Below are 21,435 nucleotides of genomic sequence, written 5' to 3'. Positions count from 1 at the left end.
GGGAAATTTAACATTCGTCGAGAGAAAACAAATCAAATACTGGTCCAGTCTGAGCACAGAACTGTGGGTGTGTGCAAAGCTTTACTGTTGTTGTCCCCCGCCCCCCTTGATGCCCCTTCTCCTTGCTCCCAAGCAAGCGATGGGTCATTCCTTAGGAGCAAGGCTAGAGAAAGAAACAGTCTCTGGCTCCGATCAAGATGCCTGGCTGGTGTGGAATAACAGGAGGCCTCATGTGTCTCTTGGAATTTCAGGGTTTCAGACACACACTTTTTGAGGAGAGCCAGAGAGGCCGAGACAGGAAGGCCAGGAAGTTGATTCGGTTGCACCAGGGTCCATGCTATAGTAGCAGCCTACAGCAGCTCTGGCTTCCAGTGGGTGGCATGAAGGGGCGAGAGCGGCTCCGCTCAAAGTGCCTAGTAGTGGAGAGCCAACTGGCTTCTAAAGAAGAAGGGTGGGGTGGTGCTGGCGACCGGAGAAAACTGCAGGCAGCCAAAAGAAAAAGAGAAAAAAGACGCCGCCTAGAAGGCAGTGGGTGGCTTTCGCCAAGTTCATCCGGTGGAGCGTGGACTTCTCCAAGAACCGCAAGGAGTGAGCCGTGACTGGGGTCGACGTCCAGAGGAACAAAAGCCGCATCAAAGCGCTCAAGGACACTTCAAAGCGGGGCCTGTTGAAGCGTGGGGCCCGGGGCAGCCGCCCCGCTCGCCCTGCCCTATATCCGCTGCTGTTTCTAAGTCAATGGGAAGCAAAAGTTCCTTGTACCCTTCACAAGCAGCTAACAGATCTCAGGAAGGTTTTGATCATTTTGGAGAAAAGAAGTGGCAGGCAAATAGGGTTGAATCTGACCAAGTGGGTCTTTGCCCATGAAAGCTTATGCTCCAATCCATCTATTAGTCTATAAGGTGCCACAGGACTCCTCTTCGCTTTTAAAGGATACTGATGGGTCTTACCCAGACAGAATGTTCTTGAGAATGGGGCGCTACTGCCAGGTTGAATAGCTTCCCAGATTGTCCGGTCAACAAGTGGACAGGTGTTTGGGCACTCAGAGAATGAGTCTCTTTCAGCAGAGGAGTCTGTCAGAGCTGGGTAAGCCTGAACTTGTTTTATTCCAGCACTCTCAGGTGTCCCCTCTCTTACACTGGATAGTAGCTGCTGCCGCCCTTCTCAATGGCCTGGTTTTTATTGAAATCAGAAACAGGTTGAGAGGAGCTAAGAGTTACCCTCTCACTTGTGTTTTAATCTAGGGACTAAGGATGCAAGAAAACACAGTTGGTTCCTAATTAATTTATCAGCTCTCTTCGGCTATGTCTACACTTGCAGCATCTAGCACGAGAAATATGCACATGAGGCTAAGTGTGGAATATTGCAGAGCCTCATTTGCATACCTAATGAGCCACCAATTTTGCAGAAGAGGCTCTTGCGCCAGAAGGAGCTGTCTACACTGCCCTTTCTTGCGCAATGCTGCTATGCTGATTATTTTTAACAGCATTGCACAAGCAGGCCTGGTACAGAGTAATACAAGCAACAGAAATAATTTTTGCTAAGGCGCAAAACTATTATTCAAAGGGGTTGCGTTGCAAGGAGGGGAGTGCAACTCAGGGAACCAGGGCAGCAAAGAAAACACAGGTAGGAAATGTTTTGAGACTTCACATCCTGTGCTCTGCCCCTTTTCTCTATTTTTAACCCCGCTGCAAAATGTAGACAGCGGAAATTGACACGTCCTGTGGGCAAGACGAAGGGCGAAGCTTCCCCAGAGCTACTGAGCCTGCTCCGTGCCCCTCACTTCTCCCTAAGTGGCAGAGTTTTGCAGGGAGCGGTTCTGTTCAAATCTCTGTCGGCTTCTCTCCCCCAAGGGCTTCAGAGATCGGACCTGCCCACGCGTGCCCAGCACCCACAGGGAGACAAGCGGGATGGGGAGCCTGGGTTCAGCGCGATGGGGATGCCCAGCCCCGGGGTATTTCAGCACACGGGGGGTGGGCAAGCCCTGCCAACGGGGGCGGGAGTAAGGGGAGGAGCAGTTGCTGCCCCCCAGGGCCCGGCCATGGCAGGGGGGGGCCGGAGCTCCTGGCTGCCGCGCGGCACCAAAAGCAGCTGAAGCGTCTTTGAATTTCGCGCGCAGCGATGGCGCCTCCCCGCGCAGCTGCAGGGGCTTTGATCCATCGACCGCGCCGCGCGGAGGGCAGCTGCCCGCGGCTTTGTGATGGGGCGCGGGGGCCTCTGTGGACTGAGCGGTGAGTGCAGCTCGGCGGGGGAGATTTGCTGGGAGGGACAAGCGGGGGATCACGCGGCCCCCAGGATGATCGGGATTCGCTTCTACCTGGGGCTGGGACCAAACTGCCGGGAGTTGAGCCCCGCTTGGGGGCAGCCCTCACGAGTGGGAGGATGGGAGGGAGCCGGGACCCACACGCAGCGGGGCTGCAGTTGTATTTTGGGGGGCGGGTCTCGGGGCGCCCGGCCCCAGCTGCTCCCCGTTTGGCGGGGTAGCGAGGGGTAGCGAGGGCGGTGTCGGGGCGCGTTGTGTGTCAGTGTGTCCGCTACAACAGGGCCAGAGCCGCTCCCTGCAGTACCCTGCCACTTCCAGAAAAGTGAGAGCCAGATGAGCAGAGAAGGGGGAGAGTTTGGGGTGAAGCCAAACTGTAAAAGACAGACTGCAAGGAGCAGAGAAACGTCAGTGGCACCCACGTCAAAGAATGGATCAAATTGGCAGACTGAACCTTGAAACGGAGCAAGGACTCCAGAAGGACGATTGACAACAGGATGAACCTTGGAGAGATGTTTTGGGAACACTCACATCAAAAGATAACATTCCCGTCAGAAGCTGACAGCAGGATCCATGGATTTTAACAGAAGAAGGATTATAAATAGCACGGTGCTTTGCTATGGAACTTCTGGTTCCTCTGCCACACTCTCTGGAGAGGAGTATTGGATCCATCCACTGACAAGACCCTGAACCCCTCCCTGCCCCCCCCCCCCCCGCTCAATCTACCTGGCCACTAGATGGACACAGGCTCTGGACTGGTAACTATATCATCTGGAAGAAGTGTGTGTGTGTGTGTGTGTGTGTGTGTGTGTGTGTGTGTGTGTGTGTGTGTGTGTGTGTGTGTGTGAAAACCATATGCAACTGTTGTATTCTCAATAAATGTGGCTACTGCCTTTCCCCCATAAAAGATCTCCTGTGCTTCGTTTAAGCAGATAACAGTATTAGGGACAGGCAGTAGCTCCTCCGCCCCAATGCTCGCTGGCCCGCACATAGGTGAGGCGAAGGTCCTTCACCTTGGCCCTGACCTGTTCCAGGGTCTGGGCCGGGTGTCCCTGTGCGGCCAGCGCCTGGGCCATCTGGGCAAAGATCTCCGCATTCCTCCTTCTGGACTTGGGGTCCCGGAGGGCCGCCTCCTTTCCCCAGAGGTCCAGGAGGGCAGTCACCTCAGCAATGCTCCAGCATGGAGCCCGCCACTTGGTGCCCCTGTGGGCCTGCTGGGAGCTCTGGGGTGGCTCCTCGGTGGACTCTGAGCTGAATCTGGGCAGCTGCCATTGCTCCCCCTGGCTGCTACCCGGGCCGCACGTGGCAAATAGCTGTGCTGCGTGCCTGTGCCTTTAAAGGGGGGGGGCAACTAGGGGGAACCAGCGAGTGGTGATTGCCCATACAGAGTGTCAGAGAGGCCACCTGTGTTTTTGACTGGAGGCCAATTCTCGCACAAGTACATGTTTGCCGAACATCCACTTTGCCCTCTTGCGCAAGAGAGCTTACACCTGATAGAAAACAGCGTAGCTCTTGCGCAAAGAGCTGTCTCTTATCACGCCATACTGTAAACTTACTTGCACAAGAGCGGGTGGTCAGTGTAGACGTTCTGCGGATTCTTGTGCAAGAACGGCTGTACTTGCGCAATAACCCGCCAGTGTAGACCTAGCCTAGGTCTACACTGGTGGGTTCTTGCACCAGAAATATGCAAATGAGACTAAGCATGCAATATCTTTCTTGCGCAAGAAAGGGCAGTGTAGACAGCTCCTTTTGGTGCAAGAGCCTCTTCTGCAAAAATGGCGGCCCTTGTAGGTTTGCAAATGAGGCTCGGCGATATTCTATGCTTAACCTCATTTGCATATTTCTGGCACAAGAACCTGCCAGTGCAGACATAGCCTAGCTGTCGTGAAGCCCTGCCCTTCACCCTGCCCACATGCTTCGAATTTCGCAGGCAGCGATAGTGCCTCCCCATGCAGCTGTAGAGGGCTGGGGTGGATCCATTGCCCCGGCCAGGTTGCTGCCTTCGGCCCAGCAGCTTTACCCTTGGGGGGGTGGTGGTGGAGGGACCAGTGAGCGCAGCCAGGGCCAGCCCACAACATTTTGGCACCTGAGGCGGGGAGCTCAAATGACGCCCCCATGTCCGCTCGCTTGGGCCAAAACTTTGAAAGGTCTCAATTCTGCCTCCTTCCTGTTCTACTCCTCTCATGGGACTGCTCTGCTGTCTACATATGCACCAGCAGCAGACACAATTTTCAACTATCCAGATACATGTTGGGAAAATAACACAGCGGGGCACAAACAATCCAATAAGTTCTTGGACTGCATTGGAGACAACTTCTTATTTCAGAAGGTTGAAAAAGCTACCCGGGGGGTTCTAGATTTGATCCTAACAAATAGGGAGGAACTGGTTGAGAATTTGAAAGTGGGAGGCAACTTGGGTGAAAGTGATCATGAAATCACAGAGTTCACAATTCTAAGGAAGGGTAGAAAGGAGAACAGCAAAATAAAGACAATGGATTTCAGGAAGGAGGATTTTGGTAAGCTCAGAGAGCGGATAGGGACAGTCCCATGGGAATCAAGACTGAGGGGAAAAACAGCTGAGTAGAGTTGGCAGTTTTTAAAAGGGACATTATTAAGGGCCCAAAAGCAAGCTATTCCGATGTGTCGGAAAGATAGGAAATATGGCAAAAGACCACCTTGGCTTAACCATGAGATCTTGCATGATCTAAAAATAAAAACGGAGTCCTATAAAAAGTGGAAAGTAGGACAAATTACAAAGGATGAATATAGGCAAACAACACAGGAATGCAGGGGCAAGATTAGAAAGGCAAAGGCACAAAATGAGTTCAAACTAGCTACAGGACTAAAGGGAAAGAAGAAGACTGTTTATTACATTACATTAGAAGCAAGAGGAAGACCAAGGAGAGGGTAGGCCCACTGGTCAGTGAGGAGGGAGAAACAGTAACAGGAAACTTGGAAATGGCAGAGATGCTTAATGACTTCTTTGTTTCAGTCTTCACCGAGAAGTCTGAAGGAATGCCTAACATAGTGAATGCTAGTGGGAAAGGGGTAGGTTTAGAAGATAAAATAAAAAAAGAACAAATTGAAAATCACCTGGAAAACTTAGATGCCTGCAAGTCACCAGGGCCTGATGAAATTCATCCTAGAATACTCAAGGAGCTGATAGAGGAGATATCTGAGCCTCTAGCTATCTATCATCTTTGGAAAAGTTGAGAAGTCATTCTTCCACTCTACTCTGTGCTGGCTAGCAGCTTGCTTTGTCGACAGAACTCTTTGTCAACAGAAGCTTTGTCTACAGATACTGTCGACAAAACTTCTGTTGACAAAAGCCTGTAGTCTAGACGTAGCCTTTGATAGCTGATCTCTTAGTCTAGGCATGTATACACAGACCTCCTGCTACTTTTCAGGACACAATAATCAAATCATCTAATTAAAAAAGGTGATTTTATTAACAAAACAAAAATATATACTTAATAAAGCATATATGGTTTCTAGTTGTTACAGAGTAACTGAGAAAAACTAATTAAAACAGAGAAACATAGTATCTCTGGGTGCCACTTAGATATATAGCGAATGGGGGGAAGTACATGGATTTCACACAGAGAAGTTTAACCAAACAACAACAAAAAAATAACGTGATCATGACTAAATATACATTTCTCTGTCTACTCATGTTCTGTACTGATCCGCACTTCCAGATCCAGTTCATTTCTATGCCCAATGTTCCTTGTAGGCAAGTGGTAGTTCTACCTGGTTTAATTCATCTTGCTTCCTTCAGCTCCTAGCTTAAAATCCCACAGAGGAAGAGCAGGCAGGTATATCTATTCAATGCAAATGTGCATTCCTGGAAGTTGGTGGTTGCAAATGGAACTGCCTAGTGCCTGGAAAGAGAACAGATGAAAAGGTACAAACCTTAGAAGAGATGATAGCTGTGTTACACAAGCCAAGTGGCAGTACAAAAAGATATAGTATGGCAAAACATGGAGAAAAAACTAGGCTGTGGAAAACCTCCTTTAACGTGGGTATTAAACCAACCATTGACATTCAAAAAGTTTTCAGGGCAGGAGCACTCTCCGATGCACACCTGGAACGGCCCCAGCTTTATTTGTGACTCAAGTCAGCCCCAGTGTTTATCAGGCAGGAATCCTGAATGGGAATAATGGATTCTTGGTGGAAACGGTTTCATTCCTCACAGTGGAAGTGTAAACTACCCAACCCACAAGGAAGAGGATCACTGTCTTCTCCGTCCTGCCGGCCACTCTTGGCGAGAAGAAAGAACAGCTTGGGGCCATGGGAAAATACACATCGGATGAGTTTGTCAGTGCCTACCCGGATGTTGATGCAGGAAAGGCCAAAGAATTCCTGGACTTATTATGGCCACTCTTACGTGAGTCACTGTTTCATGATAAGCCTGCAGTATTGATCCCAGATTTTCCTGGTGTGTCTGTGGGGATTGTGGGAGTTTGTTCTCTCTTTTCTGCCCCCTCCTGGATCCTGAACTCAAGCTGGGAGATCCCACTGTTGCCTCAGCATTCTTGCTGGTCATAAGTATCTGGAGTCTGTTGCTACCCAAGGTCTGTGCTAGATCTGGAATGCCCCTGAACCCGTGGAGGTGCAATATAGTCCTGGTTTCTTCTGCACTGTGTGGACCAACCAATACTGATGCCTCCATTACTTAGAGAGGAACTGCAGCTATGTCTAATCACTCCCACCAGCATGATCAAATCTGGTGTCCCTCTTGGACCATTGTTATTTCCTCCACAAAAACCCTGACTCACCCTCAAGTACCGTGTTCTGATGTCTGGATCTAAAGTCTGCATCAATTCTGTGGGGATTTCGTTGTCTTCTTACTGATGTGCCCTGAGCTCTGCTCTGCCTGTCTCCAACAGTCTGGCCCGGTAGCTACCATTGCCACGTGGGAACCCCCATTAATTTAAACTTCACAGAATGCTGAGATACCTTCCCCCAGTATAGTCTCCTGACCCTGCCTTATGTGATCAGTTAGGCTACGTCTACACTGCTGGCTTTTGCTGTTAGAGAGCATGCAAATGAAGCACTGATGAGCATTTTGCCACGCTTCATTTGCATAATCTATTTGAGCTGTTTTTGCGCAAAAACAAGCAGTGTAGACATTTCCTTTTTGTGCAAAAAACCTTTTTGCTCAAGTTCCTTCTCCTTCTCCAGGATGTCCACACTGCTTGTTTTTCTGCAAAAATGGCTTGAATAGATTATGCAAATGAAGTGTGACAAAATGCTAATCAGCACTTCATTTGCATTCTCCCTGCTGGCAAAAATCGGCAGTGTAGACAAACCTCAGGATACATCTACATTGGCAGGATTTTACACAAATAGTTTTAACGCAAGAGTTTTTGTGTTAAAGTATTTGTGCAAGAGAGCGTCTACACTGGCATGTGCTTTTGTGCAAGAGTATACCCTGGAAGAGCCTTGTTATCTGCCCAGGCTGGGCCTAGTGCCTGGGCCATTCCACAGGTGGGTATTGCACCTCACAGCACAGCCAGGGGCACTGGGTTCCAAAGCAGACAGCCGCCCCCTGTCACACCCACACCCACCCCAGGGTCATGAGGCACCAGAGCAGGCTATGAGGCACGCTATGAAGGGACAGAAGAATTATAGAAATCAGAATGTGTTGGTCAGATCAGAGCACAATGGTAACTGTTCTGGTTTTATCTTCCAGACAATGGGGCTCAACCTGCATTATGGAAACATCCCGGTGTCCTTGGAGCTGCAGCTGTAATTGGGGCTGCGGTGGTCATCATAATTGCTTTAGCAGCAGCTCTGGGAGGTAAGTTCCCACCCCCTGAAGAGTCAGTCCCCGGGACTTTCCACCTTTGTCCCACCTTTGTGATGCCTATTGCCGAAAGTCCCACCTTTGTGATGCCTATTGCCGGCAGGGACCTTGAAAAGTCATTTAGTCCAGGCCCCTGCCTTCACAGAAGGATTAAGTACTATCCTTTAACTGATTTTTGCCTTAGGTCTCTAAATGGCCCCCTGGAGGCTTGAACTCACAACCCTGGGTTTAGCAGGTTAATGCTCAAACCACTGAGCTATGCCTTCCCCTCCATCTGCTCCTGGGCTCTTGTAGACAAGAGAGTTTTATAATGTCTGATGTACTTAATGGGTAGCGTGAGAATAAATGTTAAGCAACTTTAACTCTGCCAGCCACCCTTCTCTGGTCAGCAGGGAGGAACAGTCTTCTAGGCCCGTGCTAAAGATGCATCAGGCGGACACTGCATGTGTCTGTATCTGACATTAACATAGAAACAGATTAGAAGGATCCTTGTGATTCAGCGTGATCACGCTGCTGCTCTTAGGAGTAATTAGAATACAGACTCTACTATAAAGAAAACGTGATGAAGGATTAAAAGTTTGTACTAACAGAAGTTTTGCAGTGGAACTTTAAGCAACAGCCAAGATGGGATGTGGGCATATGTGTGCCTGTGTGTGTGAATATGCATATACCAGAATAATGTTACGATGGCAATAAATGTGGTGTTTTGCCTTCTCGCCCTGGAAAGATATCCCGTGAAATTCTTTCAAGGATACGAATCGAGACAGGTTGAGGATCCTCTTCCTGGCCCGTGGTACAGGTTTGCGGTTTTTGTATTGCATACTGTGTGCTGCAAATATTGTTAGCGAGGTTAAGAACTATTAGTAAGTCTTAACAACTAATTGGTTAAACTAGGATGAGAAGTTGATAAACATTAGACATTTAAAATGTTAAAGGACCAGGAGGCGTGGGGGGTAGCTGCGGAGTCCACCCTCCTGTAAATTGGTAGTGGGACAAAGCCTGTGTCCGTGGACAGTGGCCTTTCAGCACAGAAAGCAGGATCAGGCCCAGACAAGCAGGCAGGAAAGCAAGCGAGATTGGAAAACAGGTTCAGAGTCCTGAGAGCACAGTGGTAAGAGTAAAGGAAAGCAGTAAATCCAGGCATTGGAAATTCAAATCCCTGGAATAAAATGTGGAGTGGTAACATCTGAACGAAAGAACTTTTCCTTTTGGAGATGAGCAAGTATATTAAGGAGAAAGAGCGAGATGTTAACTCTGCAGAGCCGGGAGGGATTGGAAACAGCAGAATGTTGTAAAAATGCTAAAAAAAAGAAAAGCGTAATAGGAAAAGAATTCTTGGTTTCTTTGCAGCCTTTTGAAAAATGGGCCCTTTTCCAAAGGAACCTCTGTAAATAATCCGGGCAAAGAGACAATCTGATTTAATATTTGACTATGGACACGTTAGTTAAATTTGCTAAAAGAGCAGAAGGGGTTTCTATTGAGACTTGACCGCCCAAATGTGTAAAATGTGCGCAATCTATGCACAGCTGTGTAAAAATAATTAAAGTAGTGTAAAGGAGATTTAATAAAGGAGAATGTGTGCGAGTATGCATCTCTGTGAGATTTTTAAGACCTCCTTAAACACTTCTGTTTTGTAGGTTTGTAAAACTCTGTTTTGTAGGCTTCAGATGATTTGGTTTGGTTTGGTTTTGAATAAAGCCAATTCATTCAAAGTTGCAAAAGTGACAAGATGCTTTTTGCCAGACAGAGGTAACTAGTGTTGCTTTGTCTTTTGGTATTCGACATGTAACCCCTTAAGGTATCTCAATGCTTTATCAGGTTCAAAGTCTTCTGATAAACCAAGTTATGACTGATACAAGGGGTAGCCAAAACCAAGAAAATGGAGAGAGAGTCTGGATTTCTTGTTCAGTTACTACCTGAAAATAAAGGTAAAGGTTTGCAAAGTAAAGAAACTGTACAAATTTTGCCACCTCACAGTTTACCTCTCTCTTCAGATAATTTATGAATCTGTTGACTAGGATTGGTTCCAGGACAGACCCTTGGGGGACCTCACTAGTTACCTCTCTCCATTCTGAAAACTGACCGTTTATATCTACTCTTTGTTTCCTGTCTCTTAACTTTTACCAGTCCACGAGAGGACCTTCCACATGACAGTTTAGTTTGCTTAAGGTGAGGGACCTTGTCAAAGGCTTTCTGGAGATCTAAATGCATTATATCCCCTGGATCCCTATAGTGAGTCAGTGTGGGGATCCTGTTGACCCTGAAAAGGAAACTCTCTCTAAGACCCCCTACTGGTCTTGGCCAGAGCAACCCAGCCCCACCCACAGGAAGCAGAAGGGTAGGGCTGGGAGTATAAAAGGATGAGCTCAGTTGGAACAGTTGAGTGAGCCAGCCAGATGCTCTGGCCGAGCTCCCTAGAAGAAAGGCCCGGCTGCCTCAACCGAGAAGGGAGGACAGGCAGCAGCTGTCAGGTCCTCTGTCGGGCCCAGGAGACTGGGTTGGGCCTCTTGGGCTGCTGCTGACTGGTAAGGGGCACACCAGTTCCTGACATGCCCCAAAGACTGGCCTGGGTGGTCCCAACCGCTGGCAGACCCAGGAGATTGGCCTGCGCTGCCGGGACCACTGATGAACCCTGACCCGGAACCCATAGACACACGGCCAGCCCCACTGTCCCCGGTGGATCCTGAGAACCAGAGGCTGAGGAAGTGGGAAGTGGCCCAGGGACAGCCAGCATTGGGTCGGCTGAGGAAGTGGAGGTCAACTGGTCGGCGTGTTGTGGTCAGGATCCCCGCTGAACCAGTGGCATCCCGTACTGCCACTGTTAGGGCCCTGGGCTGGGACGCAGTGAAGCGGGTGGGCCTACATCCCCCCTGCCACTCTTCCCTTTGGGGGGCAGATTTCCCCTGAGGGGATAATCCCCCTGTGCTTGTTGGCTTTCTTCCAAACAAAGAGACCCGACCTTGCCCCCCCCCCAGCCTGCAGACAGGCCTGCCTGTTGGAACTATTTGTTTGTTGCTCCACCCTGATTAAGGGTGCGGCTTTTCAAAGCCTGACTTCATGCCTGAGCCCCTGAACTGCTTTTGGGGTTTCCTTTGGCCTAGGATCTGGACATTTGGACTGCGGCTCAGCTGGGCTATAGGCCAGAGACCCTGCCTTTACCCACTGGTAGGCCAGCCCAGGAGCCGGGTTCCCTAGGCCCCCGAAATGGTCTGGCCGTCATCTAGGGTACATCTAGACTACAGGCTTTTGTCGACAGAGGCTTTGTTTACAGAGACTGTCAACAAAGCTTCTGTCGACAAAGAGCGTCTAGACTACAGCCAGTTCTAGTGTAGACGCAAAGGACAGTGTAGATGCAATAACACCGTCTATCGACAGAATCCACTTTTGTAGACACACCCCTAGTGAGGCAGCTTGGCCTCCCTCCAGCCAGAGACGAGTCCAGTCCCCCTTGTCCAGACGCTTATTGCCCCCCTCAAAGAATTCTAGTTGATTTAAGGTGTAAATGGTCTTAGGAAGCAAATCCAGCAGCAGCAGCAAGCCCAGCCGGTCACATCCACTTGTTGGGGTCTGATTCCCCCTAGTGGCCGCTCCGTGGAACTGGCTGAATTACTGCACCACTCTTAATCTTCTGTTGCATTTGGAGTGAATGCAACCCTATGCCATGGGCGGGAGGGACAAGGGGCCAGCCAGTAGCTGGTGGGACAAAGTCCCTAGGCATCTGAGAGAGGTAGCGGGGGGAGGAGAGGAGGCTATGTGACACCAGCAAAAAGGATCAGCCCCCAACACACCACACTCACTAGCAGGGGCAGGGGAAGTGGAGAAACACAGCCCCAGCTCTCTCTGCTCTCCCGGGGTGTCAGCTGACGGTCAGGGCAGTGTGTGTGTGTATGTTTCCGAGAAAAGGTTTAACGTCCGTGTCTTTACTGCTAGGACCGGGGTCCCGTCGCAGAGGGTGGCCAGCAGGTCAACAGACGCCCTGTTATATAGGAAGAGCTTATTACACCTTAGATTTTAGCTGCTAGAACACAGGGGTTCCTTCGCAGCGGGCAGCCTAGGAAAGGCTGAAAGGTGCCCCAATGGATCTTGTCACCTGGGAGTGACACAAATCCAAACGCCCAAGCTCTTCCTATGCCTGTCCCTTTATGACCGGCTGAAGTTCTTTTAAATTGTGCTTGGTTCTATTACAGCAACTGAAGGAGTCAGGTTAAAGCTTAAACAGTTACAGGTTTATTAAAAGGCTTATAAAAGCATATGATTACAATGGCTATTGCTCTTTTTCTTAACTGTTAACAAATATATATATAGATCTTAAAAAGTGGTTACAGGAAAAAGGTAAAGATAGAAAATAGAAATAATGGTACCAAATGACAGCTTAATCTTTAAAGAGCTCTAACACTATGTATATATATATATATATATATATATATATATATATATATATATATATATATATATACTTAAGCAAAGGACCACATCCAGGTACAATTTTTACCCCTTTCTGTGCCTCTCGACTCCAGCGTGTCAGGCCCTCAATTCCTGGGAAAGACAAATACGAGGTGGGCGTCCCCTCTGGAACTTCGGGAGATCAAACACCGAACCCGACCAGCAGATAGATGGTAAATTGACACTAAGGCTATGTCTAGACTGCAAGCCTCTTTCGAAAGAGAGCGTCTAGACTGCACGTTGAACTTTCGAAAAAGCGGCTTGCTTTTTCGAAAGAAAGCATCCAGTGAGTCTGGATGCTCTCTTTCGAAGAAGCCCTATTTACATTGAAGAACGCCTTCTTTCGAAAGAAGAACTTTCGAAAGAAGGCGTTCTTCCTCGTGAAATGAGGTTTACCGCCATCGAAAGAAAAGCCGCGTTCTTTCGATTTAATTTCGAAAGAACGCGGCTGCAGTCTAGACGCAGGTGAGGTTTTTTCGAAAAAAGGCTACTTTTTTCGAAAAAACCCCTGAGTCTGGACACAGCCTAAGAGAAAATGTGCTGTTGGACCCATCTTTATACCCCTGGGGGCCCGTATCCTCTTTCTTATCTAAGATGCCAAATTCTACTGGTCTGTTTTGTGGCGCCAGTTCTTACAAGCAAGTTTCAAGTTAATTTACACTTGTAAGAGAGATAACTAAATTGTGAGTACTGGACATTTTTTTACTGGCCGAGAGATTCCTCCCCCCGTGGACGGCTGTGTGTTCGTATCAATATGGGTTTGAGTCAAGGGCACTCTTCAGCAGCCTCTTGGTGAGCAATTGGCATATCTCTGTTTACAGCCATTCACGGTCACAGCAGCCTGGGCCTTCTGTTCTGTGTGCACTGTATGCTCCAGGCAAGCAAAAATGGATGTTACAAGAGGGGTTCCTGTCTGGCTACACGGGGCATCCCTCAGGGCGGAACAGCCCCTGCACTCACTGGCGGGAAGCAGAGTGATGGGACTCTGGGAACAGAACAGGCCATACCGCCACTGCCGGCACCAGAACCCTGGCCAGTAGTCCCCTGGGCACATCGGCTGGGACAATGGGGGGGGGGGGGGTCGGAGCAAGAGGAGGGAAGGGGTGGAGCAAGGTTGGGGGGGCAGATGGCAGAGCAAGTAGAGGGAGAGGCAGGGTCTCAGGTTCAGGGGATTTGGCTTTTCCTTGGGCTGGGTGAGGGTCACGTGGTCTGTGCCCCCTCCCCTCATGTGCCTCCGTGCCAGTCACCCCTGTGTGTGAACCTTTCTGCTTTGAGGCCTGCATGGAGGAGGGCAGGGGGCAGAGTGCCCTGGGGCAGGCTCTCCCCTCACTGCCTGCCGGGGTATTTGTTGCCATTTGCTATGAAGCAGCAGGTGCTGGCGGCTCTCAGAGAGCAGCCGTGTAACCCACGGGTCTGATCTGTTCTCAGAGTCCCTGTGCTCCTGTGCCTGCTTGTTCTCCACTGAGAGATGGGAATGATCTCTCTCTCTTTCTTGGGCTCTCTTTCTCTCTTGTTCTCTCTCCCCTTCTCTTTCTCTTCCTCTTTTTCTCTTTTTCCTAGTGGAAAGATCTATAGAGCCTCCTCCCTACTCCCCTACTTCTCCTGGGTGCCCGGAGAACTGGATCAGAATCCAGGGGAAATTCTATTATTTTTCGAAGGCCGAAGGGAACTGAACCGACAGCCAGAAGAACTGCTCCTCACACGCTGCCTTCTTGGCCACGATTGAGAGTCTGCAGCAGCTGGTGAGCTGCACGGACGCTTTGTGCCAAGCCCGGCAATCGCCGGCACCTCAGGCTGGGCTGGAGTCAGGCTGGGCCCAGCCCCTGAAGGGCAGAGGGGAGTCGGGTACCTCCCGGGCTGCGGGCCAGAGTCGGTGCGGTTCTGCCTGGGGCTCCAGCCTTCCCCACCCTCCAGCTGCTCAGCGCCGCAGTTTGAGACTCTCCCTGTGCGGGGCAGAGCTGGCTGCAGGCCCAGCAGTAAGGCCCGAAGAAGAAAGGGGCTTTAGGGACTGGAGCCTGAGGCCTCCTCAGCCTGGGGCCCTGGCTGCAGCCTGTAACACTCGTGTTCTGGGCCATCCCCATCCCAGACCGCTCCACTCTCCTGAGGTACATGCCTGGGAGCTGGGCTGGGGCCAAATCACATTGTTTCCTAGCACCGCAGTGAATACAGGGGTGGAGCATCCCCTGTTGCCGGTCCCAGCTCCCCTCACCCCGGTAATCTCCTGGGCCCTGCCCCTTGAGGAAAAGGGACTTGGAAAAGGGATAGAGTAGGGGTGGGAAGAGGTGGGGTCAGATGGAGCCTGGAGTGCTGGTGGGGAATTGTCCATGGTCCTGCATCTTCCTAGGGCAGGTGCTAGGTAGGGTCCTATCCTAGCCCCCTCCCCAACTTCCTGCCCTGACCCTGCTCCCCAAAGTGGAGGTTGCACAGAGACAGCGCTTGAATGTAATGTGTTACTTTTACCTTTGCTCCGCAGCTCCGCAAAGCCCCAGGGTTCCCTCATGGCTAGGGTGGGGACAATTCAGTCCTGTGCTCCCTGCCCTCCACTGCTCTGCCCTGATGGCAGGGGTCTGTCTGCCCCCTTCTCAGCTCCTTTTCCCCCCTGGCCCTGCTGCGCCCTGAGAAGGGGCTGCTGGGCAGACACAGAGCTTGCTGCTCAATTCCTGCTTCACCCAGTAGGTGCCACATCCCCAGGAGCAGGGAGAGAGAAGGGTTAACACTGATCTGATCCCTTCACCCAATCACAAAGGCTGATGTCTCTAGAAATTCCCCCCAGCCAGCACTCCCTGAGGTGTGGGACAGCCCAGAGCCAGGGTCTATCACAGCTGATGTCTTTGAGTGTATTTCAAAGGCTTCCCTGGTGCCCTACCCAGGCAGACTGGACCACTGGATCGGCCTCCGGAAGGACGCAGTCGGGGTCTGGAGATGGGTCAATGGCACCGAGTTCGACCATCGGTGAGTCTTTCTCTGCGTTGGGTGGGAGTTGATGGAAATGCCCCACTGGCTGCTTTCACCTCCCCTCCTGCCTGGAGTGGGGTCTGGGACTGATGCAGGGAGTGGGGGATCCTGACGGGTTTTGAGCAGGGGCAGCAGGTTTGTATAATTTTTGGTGGTGCCCCATTAGCCACACCCTGACCTCCGTTAACCATGTCCCAACCCCCATTAGCCACACCCTCTTAGCTCCATTAACCTCACCCCTAACCCCCATTAACAGGCCTCTGACCCCCATTAACCAGGCCTCTGGAGGTTACATGCTCGGGGGAAGATGGACACGTGACCAGAAGTAAAAGGTGTCATGTCACCCGTCTTGAAGGGCTTTTCCCACCATTCTCCCCTCATGCAACTATCCTGCAAGTGCATTAACCCAATGTGTGTGCCATTAACTCAGGAGTAGAGAGCTGGGGGAAGTGTTCTCTCTAAGGCTATGTCTACACTCGCGGCTTCTTGAGCAAGTACAGCTGTTCTTGCGCAAGAACCCACAGAGCAGCCACACAGCCCGCCTGCTCCTGCGCAAGGAAATTTACAGTATGGCGTGGTAAGAGAGGGCTTCTTACGAAAGAGCTATGCTCTTTTCTAATAGGTGTAAGCAGCTCTCTTGCGCAAGAGGGCAGTGTGGATGCTCGGCAGGGATTTCTTGCACAAGAAGCCCCAATGGCTAAAATGGGGTTTCTTACACAAGATAGCGTCCACACGGCCATGGATGCTCTTATGGAAAAGCACAGCTCACACATGGCAGTGTGGACGTTTTCTTACACAAGACTTCTTGCACAAGAACCTTTGTGCAAGATGTTCTTGCGCAAGCAGCCACCAGTGTAGACATAGCCTAAGAGTTTCCTCGCATGAGCAAAATAAATTGTGTTGTGCAGCAGTGTTGGCGCCCAATTATTAATAAATATTTTATAAACCTTTACCTTTTCTCTCTCCTCCCCTTACTCCATCATCTCCCCTGGTGCCTGCTGGCCCCCAACCCCTCACCCTCCTCTGCTGTCCTGACTCCTGCCTTTCTCATTGCCCTCAGCCCTCCTGAGACCTGCCTCCCCTCCACCAGCGCTTCTCTCCCCTCTGTGCCCAATCCTCCAGTAGCCCCACTCTGATCATGTGAGCCACCCCTCCTCATCCCCTCTCCTAACTCCTCCCTCTACGCACCTGCCCTGCCTCTCTCCTATAGTGCAGGTCCCTCCCCTGCAGGTGTCTGCCCTTCTGCTTCACCCCCAGAATTCCCTGGTACCTGCACCTTCCCTTAGCCCTGCACCCTCCTGGTGCCTCCCCCTTCCCTCACTGTTTCTGCCCCCTTTGCCCTCTTTTTCCCTGATGCCCACCCGCTCACCACTCTCTACCTCCACTTCCCTCATGCCCCCCTGTGCCCTCACACATGACTTGCTCCATCCCCACCTTTCTCATGCCCACCCCTCCTTTCAAGCCTTCTCCCAGCACCTCTCCCTTCCCCTGTAGTTTCCAATGCCCTTCCCCTCTCCTCTCCCAGCATCACCCTGTCCCCCCTCCCACTGACATCTCCCCTCCTGCCCTTTTCCTCATTGTCTGCACTTGACTCCCTGGCATTTGTCTCTCGTCCATCTTGTCCCTTGGTGCCTTCCCCTTTCTTCCCCCCCCCCCTTTCCCTCCTCCTCCACACAAACCTCTTCCCCTCCTCCTCTCCACAAGCCCCTTTCTCTCCCACCCCTCTCCCCTAGTTTTCCCCCTTCGCCTACCTTCTACCTTCCACTTTGGGGGGCCGGAGTCTGCGCTTGGGCCTCAGAAGTCCTCGCACTCTGACCCTGGAGCTAGGCCACATGGCGCAATGCCGTGCCGAGCAGTTTTAAAGTCCCAAGCTGTGACATCATGTCACACCCGGGCATCTCCCTGCTCACCTGTAAACGCTGCTCATGGCAGCAGCAGGCAGCAGTGCGCACCGGCAAGGGGGAGCCGGAATGAAACCTGCTCATAGCAGGGCCGGTCCGGGGGGGGGGGATGCATGGGGGCAGGGGCTGCCAGGTGGAGGATGGGGCCCGCTCCAGGCGTGGTTGGGGGCGGGGGAAGAGACCCATCTCCAAACATTGGTGGAGCAGGGCCCCCGGCTCTGAATATTGCTGGAGCATGGGCACCACGAGCCCGTATAACTCACTGCCCATGGTTGTGAGTGCAGCAGCAAATCTCCCTCTCCTGGACTGTCTCCCCCGGTCTCTGTTGCCGCGCGCTGACTCTGGCTCCGACTGCCTCTGGCTTGCAGGTTTGAAATACAAGGAGGAGCCGACTGCGCCTACCTGGATAGAGACATCAACGTCAGCAGCTCCAGCTGCAGCAGGCTTAGAAGATGGCTCTGCAGCAAACCCAATACCCCTCTATAGCGAGGGGTGCGTGTTGGGGGAGGGCACTTGTGAACTCAATGCAATTGGAGACCAAATATGACACAACCTGGATCTGGTCCCCCTTCATGTCCCCTACGTGTGTTCAAGAAAAGGGGCATAAAGCGAGGAACAGCCACAAGAACAATACAGATTAGAGGTTTCACAATTTAAAGTAAACTTGGTTCGTGGTGAAGTCCCTCAATGCAGGGTCTCAGTAACGGTTCTGCCCAAAGACTCAGGCCAGATCAGCTCCCAAAATCCAATGGCTTTTTTCTCTTGTCATGGGTGAAAAGAGAGAGGTAGAGAGGGAGGGAAAGTTTGGGGTGCTTTTGTCCCTCACTTCTGTAGTCCAATGCTCCTTTGAGATGCAATCCCCTGAAGATCACCCCTCTCAGCAAAGCTAATTCAAACAGTAAAGAAGCAACATGATGTCTGTGGTGACATGGACTATGCTGTTTCTTCTCCCCTCTGGCTCCTGAAAGGTGGATTTTCCTTGTCTCCCATCTTCTCCCTCTCGTGCTCTGAGGATCCTGTTTACAACTTGTATGTAAACCGAGGGGAACTCACTTTGACTTGTATGTAAACCGAGTGGAACGAGGTGTACTGGTAGTTCGGAATAGGAAGCCTATTCCGAACTACCTATTCTGTGTCGCATGTAGCCGCGGGCACAGACTCCGAACTAGCGGGGATTTAAAAATGGCGCCGCCCGACAAAATGCAAAAGAAGCCCGGGAAATTCAAATCCCGGGCTTCATTTGCAACATCGGTTGCCTACATTAACCACCCTAGTTCGAACTAGGGTGGTAGTGTAGACATACCCATAGAGACTATTCCAAATGTTATACTCTCTCAGGCTTACAGACACTGCTTTGAATTTATGATTGCTAAGCAGGGGGGGTATGTCTACACTACCCCCCTAGTTTGAACTGGGGGGGGGGGTAATGTAGTCATACGGAGTTGCAAATGAAGCCCGGGATTTGAATTTCCCGGGCTTCATTTGCATAAAGCCGGCCGGCACCATTTTTAAATGCCGGCTAGTTTGGATCCCATGCCGCGCGGCTACATGCGGCACGGACTAGCTAGTTCGGATTAGGCTTCCTAATCCGCGCGGCACGGGGTGCGAACTAGCCGGCATTTAAAAATGGCGCCGGCCGGCTTTATGCAAATGAAGCCCGGGAACTTCAAATCCCGGGCTTCATTTGCAACTTCGTATGACTACATTACCCGCCCTCGTTCGAACTAGGGGGGTAGTGTAGACATACCCGGGCTAATGAGAGATTTGCGGGGCCCAGGACAGCACAATTTCATGGGGTCCTCCCCTTTGGAGAAAAAAATAGAAAAAAGGCATCAAATGTGCAAATTGAAGGCTATTTTCATATTAAACGCGAATTGGGTAAATTTGATAGAAACTTAATTTAGTTGGATAAGTTTATTTTAATTATATTGTAATTCATTTGTAAACAAAATTCTGCATTAATAATTAAAAAATTTCATTTGTATTTAAGTCTATTATAGCTGTCTAGCTCTTTTGGCAGCACATTCTTCAATTATGTCTTTAAAGTCCATTTCTTTACACAGGTAATTTTCCAAAAAGTTTAAAAATCCTTCTTCACAAACAAATGTCACAGCAACCACGTGTCATTCATGTTAAAATTCGACACTCTCCAGGAAAGAATGAACAAACACTTAAACTATCTTACCCATTACCAAGATAGCTTCCCCAATTATCACCTCTAATACCATTAGCTCACAGACATCCCACTCTCCCCACCTCTAATAATATCAATTCACAGACACTTACCTTCCTTCCTTTCCCCTCCCTCCCCCCGCATCCTCCTCCTGTTCTGAAATGTGATTTGTCCTTTTCATATTTGTTCATTTTTTTAAATTGTATCCTTTGGTATATATGGGTGTGACTATTTTCTTCCACTATTTGATCTGAGGAAGTGGGTCTGGCCCACGAAAGCTCATCATTTAATAAACCATCTTGTTAGTCTTTAAAGTGCTACATTGTTCTGCATTTTGCTTTGGCTCTTCTTAGGCTCCCCAGGACTCCTCTCCCCATATAATGTTCTTAGTCCTCAGATATTCCAGTACAAACAAACCAAATTAACAGGCAAAGTTTCTGCAACCCCTCAGGTAGCAGCTTATATACCCTAACCACAGAAAATGTATAGCTCCACCCAAAATGAACAAGACTTTACCTCTGCAATTTCCTTTCCTCCTAAGCAGCCATAAACTACCCTCAATATCCCTTTTTTGTCTCAACAACATAGAATATGTAAGCGTTTTTACCATAACTCGAGAGCTGAGCAATTCCTCTATCCTGACTGGCTAGTAGGAGTACACTCCGCTGACTCAATGAGAATGAGGATCCTAAATAAACCAATGAGAAAGCCTCTTTTCTTTCCTTCGCTCTGTTCACCTCGACTGTCAACACAAACAGCTGAAGTGGCCGGTGCCCGATCTTTCAGAAGGCATGAACGGAACAAGGCTCTTGCCTGGTGATCTATCGCTTGTCCTCTAGTCCCAGCATCTGGCATTCCGAGTTTGGGGACCTCTAGAACCTGGGATTGGGTCCTTGATAATCTTGTCTGATAAATTCACCCGCTTTGTTTAAAAACCATTCCTTCCCACCCGCACCAAATCATCTGTTGAATTCCTTCATAAGTCGATTGATTTGTTTATTCATTCCTGTTCCTCTTTCAGTTTAGAGACAAGGCGGGGAAATTTAACATTCGTCGAGAGAAAACAAATCAAATACTGGTCCAGTCTGAGCACAGAACTGTGGGTGTGTGCAAAGCTTTACTGTTGTTGTCCCCCGTCCCCCTTGATCCCCCTTCTCCTTGCTCCCAAGCAAGCGATGGGTCATTCCTTAGGAGCAAGGCTAGAGAAAGAAACACTCTCTGGCTCCAATCAAGATGCCTGGCTGGTGTGGAATAACAGGAGGCCTCAGGTGTCTCTTGGGCTTTCGGGGTTTCAGACACACACTTTTCGAGGAGAGCCAGAGAGGCCGAGACAGGAAGGCCAGGAAGTTGATTCGGTTGCACCAGGGTCCATGCTATAGTAGCAGCCTACAGCAGCTCTGGCTTCCAGTGGGTGGCATGAAGGGGCGAGAGCGGCTCCGCTCAAAGTGCCTAGTAGTGGAGAACCAACCTAAAGAAGAAGGGTGGGGTGGTGCTGGCGACCGGAGAAAACTGCAGGCAGCCAAAAGAAAAAGAGAAAAAAGACGCCACCTAGAAGGCAGTGGGTGGCTTTTGCCAAGTTCATCCGGTGGAGCGTGGACTTCTCCAAGAACAGCAAGGAGTGAGCCGTGACTGGAGTCGACGTCCAGAGGAACAAAAGCCGCATCAAAGCGCTCAAGGACACTTCACAGCGGGGCCTGTTGAAGCGTGGGACCCGGGGCAGCCGCCCCGCTCGCCCTGCCCTATATCCGCTGCTGTTTCTAAGTCAATGGGAAGCAAAAGTTCCTTGTACCCTTCACAAGCAGCTAACAGATCTCAGGAAGGTTTTGATCATTTTGGAGAAAAGAAGTGGCAGGCAAATAGGGTTGAATCTGACCAAGTGGGTCTTTGCCCATGAAAG

The 21,435-nt window shown here is 50.4% G+C and overlaps 1 pseudogene across 1 annotated transcript; it reads left to right on the top strand.

The window, feature by feature from the left end:
- The first annotated feature begins 2,079 nt into the window (after positions 1 to 2,079).
- On the top strand, positions 2,080 to 18,789 carry LOC149522192 (C-type lectin domain family 2 member D-like; annotated as a pseudogene). The gene is made up of 5 exons (XR_016347274.1): positions 2,080 to 2,228; positions 7,953 to 8,060; positions 14,070 to 14,251; positions 15,358 to 15,461; positions 17,734 to 18,789. The product of XR_016347274.1 is annotated as a C-type lectin domain family 2 member D-like (transcript).
- The last annotated feature ends 2,646 nt before the right edge of the window (positions 18,790 to 21,435 follow it).

The sequence above is a fragment of the Pelodiscus sinensis genome, chromosome 19, assembly GCF_052426305.1.
Source record: "Pelodiscus sinensis isolate ZL-2025 chromosome 19, ASM5242630v1, whole genome shotgun sequence".
Taxonomy (NCBI): Eukaryota; Metazoa; Chordata; order Testudines; family Trionychidae; genus Pelodiscus; species Pelodiscus sinensis.
This window is presented reverse-complemented; position numbering and strand designations above follow the sequence as displayed.